Raw genomic sequence first — 7,833 nt, forward strand, 5'->3', positions numbered from 1 at the left:
TACATAATATATGCATAATATATAAAGATCTCTGACATCACAGTAACCAAAAACTATTTTCAATAGGTTTTTACCTAGAGGATATCACAACGTAGTAAACTCAACTCACCAATGCTAGGCGGGCTACCATAGTTAACTGGAGACTCTGGTGGCCTTCCACAATGTAGTGCAGCCAGAGCAGATCCTTTCCATACCACATGCTTGCAGCCTATCAAAACATACATTTCATGAATACAAAAATAAAATATAAAAACTAAGAAAAAGAAAGTCTAAATTGTAAAGGAAAATGTTCATACTTTTATTTGTACGTAGCAAGGACTGTCTCCCAGCTCCTAATAAAGTTTGTACTCCAGGAACACTCTGAGGAATTTCTTGCTCAAGAAGAGGTCCTAGTCGATGACAGATTTGCAGCAAGTGATCAGTGCAAGATGTCTATAATACTTCACCTATTATGTTAAAAACAGACATAGACATCTATTATGTCCCAGACAACAGTTTCAAAAGTTACAATCTGTTTAGGCTAGTCAACACTGTCTTTCACTCCAGAATGTTCACATTTTGTTAAACCACTTAACTCACAGAACCAAGCTGCCTATCAGTTAGTATACCAAGGAAGAAAAGTTGCTATAAATTAATGTAAACTAAACGTTAAGTTCTATAAATTAACATGCTGGCCAATGCCAATATTAAATAATGATAAACATACAGTTTCAGGACAGGGGATACCACTCAGTTGGCAGAGCTTGCCTAGAATGCATAAGGCTTTGGGTTTTTATCTCTAACACTATATACCTATAACACTATAGATGTGGTGGTCCACACCTATAACCCTAGCAGTGTGGAGGGCCAGATGCTCCATGCTCCCACTGTGTAAAGTCGAGGCCAGCCTGCGATGGAAACTCAGAATATCCTCCCACCTCCATAAAAAAAAATGTGTATACACACACACACACACACACACACACACACACACACACACACACACACACAGCATTTGCAATTTAAAAAACCTTAAAGCAGCAAAAAAAAAACCATAAAATCTGTGTTAAGAAACTGCTATTATGTCTCTCTAGAATAATTAAAAATTAAAGACAATTAGTATTTTTAGATTCTCATTATAAAAAGTTTAAGGATATTTAATATACCATCTATGCTAACTTTTGGGTTTTTTGTTTGTTTGTTTAGAGACAGGCTTTCTCAACTATGTAGACCATGTTGGCCTCAAACTAAGAGACTGACTACCTCTGTCTCCCAAGTGCTGGGATTAAAGGTACTACCATGCCCTGCCATGCTTATTTTTAATTTACCAGAGACCTTTAAAAGGGGTGGGGAGGGAGGCAAAATTCTAATTGTTATATCAAACAAGTTTCAACAGTAAAATAAGCTATCTACTATAAAAAGATGAACCACATTAAGAATTCCACACCACTGATTAACTTATATCAGCATTTGAAAGCATAATGTTCATTCTTTTTATTATTTCATCTTTTAATAAATATTCTCAAAATCCAAAATGAATTAAATTAGAACAAGTATATACTATCTTCCACTTTACATTTACCTCCCCAAATTATGAAATATGTTCTATTGTAGAAACTAACCATTCAAGTAAGGTGCTCTTCAAACATATGCTAAGAACCAGGATGACTCTCCAGGTAAAAATCATAATTAAGAATAAAACCTTTTCCCTGCCATTTTCTGTCTGCAGTAGTGGTTTCCAGAGGCCACATACACAGCTTATGACTTCACGACAGAGTCAACAAAGACTAATGATCTAAGTAAGGCAGCTATTAAAGATTCACAAAAAGGTAAATAAAAAGCCATTTCCCTTACAAATTTGTTTTGAAAAGTTCTAACATAGATGCTACCTGTGATAACATGAAATTGGATTACTATACTGGTGTCTGATAGGTTTCTAGTATATGAAAAAGTAATGGCAACCACCAGTACAGTACAACACACATTAACAAAGAAATGCAGTAATTTGTAGTGTTGAAAAGGGACTTGAGCCCAAGTCTCCAAGTATTTTATCCATTAGGCAATCTTAATATGAATTTCCTAAAATACCGAGGGCTATGTGAATAGATAAATCCTTTTATTATATCTCATATTATCTGTTATATTCTTTTTATTTTCCCCTTCTCAGTGCTGGGGATAGATGGCCTTGAGCATGCAAGACAAGCATTCTACCACCGAGATACACCTTTAGGTTTAATTATACTCTGAAGACTAGCATACATATTTTTAAAAGTTGACTAATAAACATCCTTCTAACATGAAGCCAGTAATAGAAATTTTACTCCAGAAGACATTCCTGTTGTGAAGATAACTTGGAGTCATACTATCACACTGATAATTAAAAACAGAGGTCTAGAAAAATATATTTAAATGGCTAAAAAGGCTTGGCAGAATGAATATCTTTAGAAAAAGAGGGACTTAATAAAATATGCATTACAAATGATGTACAATATACTCTCCTGGCCAGTGTCAGTAAAGCCTCTCAGACTCCAGAAGAATGTTTTTAATTTTGCTCAACACTTAATTTCCCTAATTTGTTTAGCTACAGCATTACTTTCTCCCTAGTATCTGTCAGACTAGAACATACTTTAAGAAACACTAATGATGCCAGTGGTGGTGGTGGTGGTGGCGCACTCAGGAGGCAGAGGCAGGTGGATCTCTCTGAGTTTGAGCCAACCTAGTCTTCAAAGCGAGTTCCAGGACAGCTAGGGCAGTTATACAGAGAAACCCTCTCTCAAAAAACCAAAAAAGAAAAAACACTAATGAGTAGTAAATTAGTAAATTATCTTTAGCAATTATAACAAATAAAAGATTTTTTAAATTTTATTTATACTTTTCTTTCATAAGCCCCAGAAAATTCTAGATTCTGAGTACAACGTGACTATAGTTAGCAAAGTTAGCTGAGTAACTCAAAAGATTTTGAATGTTCTTACCACACAAAAGATATAATAAATGTATCAGGTGATGGATATTCTAAACACTGACTGATAACCATACAATGAACATATACTTGACCTCATAATAGAAATGTGTCAACTAAAAATATAATTAAGCTTGAGAAGATGGCTCAGCAGGTTAAGAGTGCTTGAGCAAGCATGAGGAGCAGAGTTCAAATCCCTTAAGGCCACAGGAAATCCAGGAGTGACCATACATGCCTAGAACCCCAGCACTGAGGACACGTGACAGGAGAACTGCTGGGGCTACTCATGGTTAGTCTAGTGACAGGATCAGTAGAAGACCCTGTCACAAAGGCTCCATGGACTAATACAGATGGAGCAGAACACCTGCTAACTAACACTGCACACGCACACACGCACCTTAAGTTATAATAAAGGCCTGGAGTAATTATAAGGTGCCTTTTGGATCCAAACTTAAAGCAATTATTGCTTTAAAAGATTTTTTAAATTTACATGTGTGCGTGTGCGTGTCTGTGTCTATGTGCCCCAGTGCCTGCAGAGGCAAGAAAGCATTTGGGATCCGGAGTTACAGGGGTTATGAGATGCCTGAGACAGGCTGGAATCTCAACTTAGGTCCTTAGCAAGAGCTACAAATTCTCTTAAACACTGAGCCATCCCATCTCTCTGGCCCAAATATAAGTATTTTAATGTGACCTCTGAAACTGCTCGAAATTCCTTTTCAGTTTTTTATTTTAGCAAGGAGAAGTTTATAATGGTCTTGTTTTAGAATCTGTAGGCTGAATACCTTTTCAAGTAGTAAGACTGGTAACCTTTTCTACAGATCTCTACCTGTTAGTAAAATATTATGAATCCACTTTGACTAAAGCTTTCTTGATAATGTAGAATATTCCAACTTTTCAAACTCAACTTTCACTTTCAAGTTAGAAGAGACATTCAGTTCTTAAATGCAATGCTTTCTCCAGTTTCTGAGATATTAAATATAGAAACTGACTTGTCTGGAAATCTTTTTCTTTACCCACCCACTTCCAAACCTCCTTTTCCTCATGTCTGTCTATGCTTCACTGCCTTCTGTGAGCTGTTTTATACACTACCTTAGTCCCTTTTTGCACATCCCTTTTTACGTTTCAAGTTTTCCCTGGTCACCCATAACATTTCAAAGTATATATATTAATTCTTAATAAATCTTTATACTTTAAACCTCAGTAAGAATCTAATGGTAACTATAATCCACATCAGAAATCCATTCTATGCCTCTCTAGCAGGGATTTCAGAAGACATCATACTATATTGAATCACTGACCAACTAATTTGTCTGTGTCCCATGTAAGACACAGGATTAGACTGGTTTACCTGTCTACTAGGTACCTAACAACTTGAGGGGGTAATAAATGATTATTTAGATAAATGAACATGTTAACAAAGACTTGCTGACTTCATCATTACCCAATACTGAAAACATTTTATTAGCACCTACTCCAGCACATAAAAATAGAGAAAACAAAATGTTGACTTTATGCATTCTAGTGCTTTATTCTAGTAGTTTCAAACATTTTTCAAAGCCAAAGAAAATTCCCCAAATAAAATTCTAAATGAAACAGGAAAGTACAGATACTGTATTAAAGTATTCTAATGTAAGTAGCTCCAAGCAATACATATCTCCATTTGCCACTATTTCTCTTTAGTAGTCTGTAAGGAATTATCACCAAAAGGGGGTGGAAGGTGAAAACAGACTAACAATGTTCTCTTTCCCATAATAAGCTCTTCTGAGTCCTTTTCCATACCCCCTTTGTCATCTCTTTATGGGGGAACTTTGCTTTCTCTCCATCAAATCCCTAAAGCTACAACTGAACCTACTCCACTTCTAGCAGAATTGCTCCCCTTAATATATAAGATCTAAATCCTCTACCTAGGCTATGAATCCTCCAAACCATAAGCTAGTCCTCCTTATATTTAATGTTCTTCTCAAGTACCTCCTTCCTATTCATACCTACATTTATTTAAATATCCTCAAGTTTCTTCTTAGCAAAACTCCCAAATCCTGCTGACTTGTTCTCCACCCCTTCAGTTTAATCATCCAGACGTGTTTTCTAGTCTTTGCCTCCTCAGAAACATGTTTTGTTGTTGTTTTGATAGCTCATTTTCAGTCTCATTTCTTCCCTCACTCTCCTGCCTCAGTCAAAACAGCTTTCACTCGAATGAATTAAAACAAAAAAACATTAAGAAATGCTCAAGTGGCCGGGTGGTGGTGCACACTTTTAATCCCAGCACTAGGGAGGCAGAGGCAGGCAGATCTCTGAATTCGAGGCCAGCCTGGTCTACAGAGCTACACAGAGAAATCCTGAGTCAAAAAAAAAAAAAAAAAAAAGCTCAGGTATATATATCACTTTTTGAGATACTATTTTAGAAACATAGGGCAAGTAGGGCATTGTTAAGAGTTTAGAGACATTAAGACAGAGTGAAAGTGTTATAACTGTTGGCTATGGTCTTGGATACATTAAACCACATGTGATGTCCTTAGAACTGCACCTGGTCTAAGAGTCAACTGTTACTTTAATTATGCTTCAAGTTACACATTACATATTGACTCATATATTGGTGAATAAATACAATTCAAATAATAAAAACAATAATGACATAGAATGTAATATGCCCACATACATGTACACAAATAAGCAAGTGTGGGAAAAACTGGGATATAAGTACGATCACACTGTATCAAAGTCATTATCACCATGATTTCACAAAATGTTCACAGTGGACCTATGTTTACATAGGCTTCCACTATTTTTTCTTACTTGTGAACCTACAAATACTTTAATATAAAATTCTACTAAAAAGTAATGTTGACAGTAGATTTCTAAGTTTATTTTTAAAAATAAATACAGAAATACCAGAAAAACAAAAGCCTCATTGGGTTCACCTTAACTTCTGATTTTTTGGGGGGGGGATTCGAGACAGGGTTTCTCTGTGTACCTTTGGAGCCTGCCCTGGATCTCCCTCTGTAGACCAGGCTGGCCTCAAATTCATAGAGATCTGCCTCCCATGTGCTGGGATTAAAGGCGTGTGTCACCACCACTGCCGCCCAGTGATCTTTTTTTTTTTAAATCTGTATCTTCATATTTTACCACCATCTAGCCTTGATTTTCAAGCTATTCCCTGACTTTCCTCTATCTGTGGATCCATTCCTTCTTACAAGTTCATTCTCTTCTACCTAGCCACAAAGTGGTAAAGCCCTTGAGGTCCTAGTTGTCCCAAATCCACACATGATTTCCTCACGCTACATTCTCTCTTTGGACAATTCTTAGCTAATTCCCAAATTTACATCTTTTCTTAGCCTTGGCCATTCAACTTCCTCAGGACACCTGGAATCCTAGGAGTCTCTTTAAGAACTCATTTGGAAAACTGCAACCATGGACCTTCATGTCAACACTCCACACAAAATGCTGCAAAACAGGGACTATCAATACCAATTAGGTACGCAACCTTAAAAGCCAGAAGCACTTTACCATGGCAATCAATATTTACTGACCCTTTCCCAAAAGAATGATCCATAGGTCTATAGCAATGTTTCTCACATCAGGGTCAAAAAACTTCTCTGAAAAACAACACAGCTCTTATTTCTTTTTCCACTTTGATCAAAATCACATGTGTATCACTTCTTTCTCAGATCACATATAAGAAATATTTCTGGAATTATTAACTACAATTTGAATGGTATAGAGATTACAATACGCCCCCATGTCCGGCAGACATAAACACTCCGCCTAGCCATTTCTGGGTCAAAACATCTCTCGTGACCAGACCTGTGGCTTTGCATGGTTGTGTAAAGTGTGCAGCACAATCATGTGACACACACATGCGTGGAGTAACCACATGAGCCTGTGTACGCAGGAGTGGCCAGCCGGCGCTGTATTCCCGGCTCCTCTCCTTATACACAAGTCTTTTCCACAGGCCTGAGCACATCTGTCTCTCTCTCTCTCTTATCTTAATAAAACTCTTGTTAGTGGATTCTGTCGTGTTTCGTGATATTTCCTCGCAGGGTAAGAACACCGCCTATTGCTGGAGAGCTTCTCTCCAGGTTCCATTAAGCCCCGCAGTCCCACAATCCATATATAAAATAATCACTCAGACATTTATATTACTTATAAACTGTATGGCCGTGGCAGGCTTCTTGTTAACTGTTCTTATATCTTAAATTAACCCATTTCTATAAATCTATACCTAGCCACATGGCTGGTGGCTTACCGGCCGGCATCTTTACATGCTGCTTGTCCTGGCGGTGGCTGCAGTGTCTCTCCCCCTCTTCCTGTTTGCTCTGATTGGTCAATAAATAAAACACTGATTGGCCAGTGGCCAGGCAGGAAGTAGGTGGGACAAGGATAGAGAAAAGTTCTGGGAAGCAGAAGGCTGAGGGGAGACACTGCCAGCTGCCGCCATGACCAGCAGCATGTAAAGACACCAGTAAGCCACAAGCCACGTGGCAAGGTAGATTTATAGAAATGGACTAATTTAAGCTATAAAAACAGTTGCCGGGGTGGTGGCGCACGCGTTTAATCCCAGCACTCGGGAGGCAGAGGCAGGCGGATCTCTGTGAGTTTGAGGCCAGCCTGGTCTACCAAGTGAGTCCAGGAAAGGCGCAAAGCTACACAAAGAACCCTGTCTCGAAAAACCAACAAACAAACAAAAAATATTAAAAACAGTTAACAAGAAGCCTGCCACGGCCATACAGTTTGTATGCAATATAAGTCTCTGTGTTTACTTGGTTGGATCTGAGCAGCTGTGGGACTAGCGGGTGACAAAGATTTGTCCTGACTGTGGACAAGAGGAAAACTCTAGCTACAACCGCCAAATAACTAACAATAATCATTTGAGAATGTGAATTGCAGCATATTAGGAA

The 7,833-nt window shown here is 37.9% G+C and overlaps 1 pseudogene; it reads right to left on the reverse strand.

Annotated features, from left to right (window-relative positions):
* LOC114697270 overlaps nucleotides 1-6,753 on the reverse strand; it is a 42,931-nt pseudogene extending 36,178 nt beyond the window's left edge.
* Nucleotides 6,754-7,833: the final 1,080 nt, after the last annotated feature.

Source organism: Peromyscus leucopus, unplaced genomic scaffold (genome assembly GCF_004664715.2).
Source record: "Peromyscus leucopus breed LL Stock unplaced genomic scaffold, UCI_PerLeu_2.1 scaffold_339, whole genome shotgun sequence".
NCBI classification, from domain to species: domain Eukaryota; kingdom Metazoa; phylum Chordata; class Mammalia; order Rodentia; family Cricetidae; genus Peromyscus; species Peromyscus leucopus.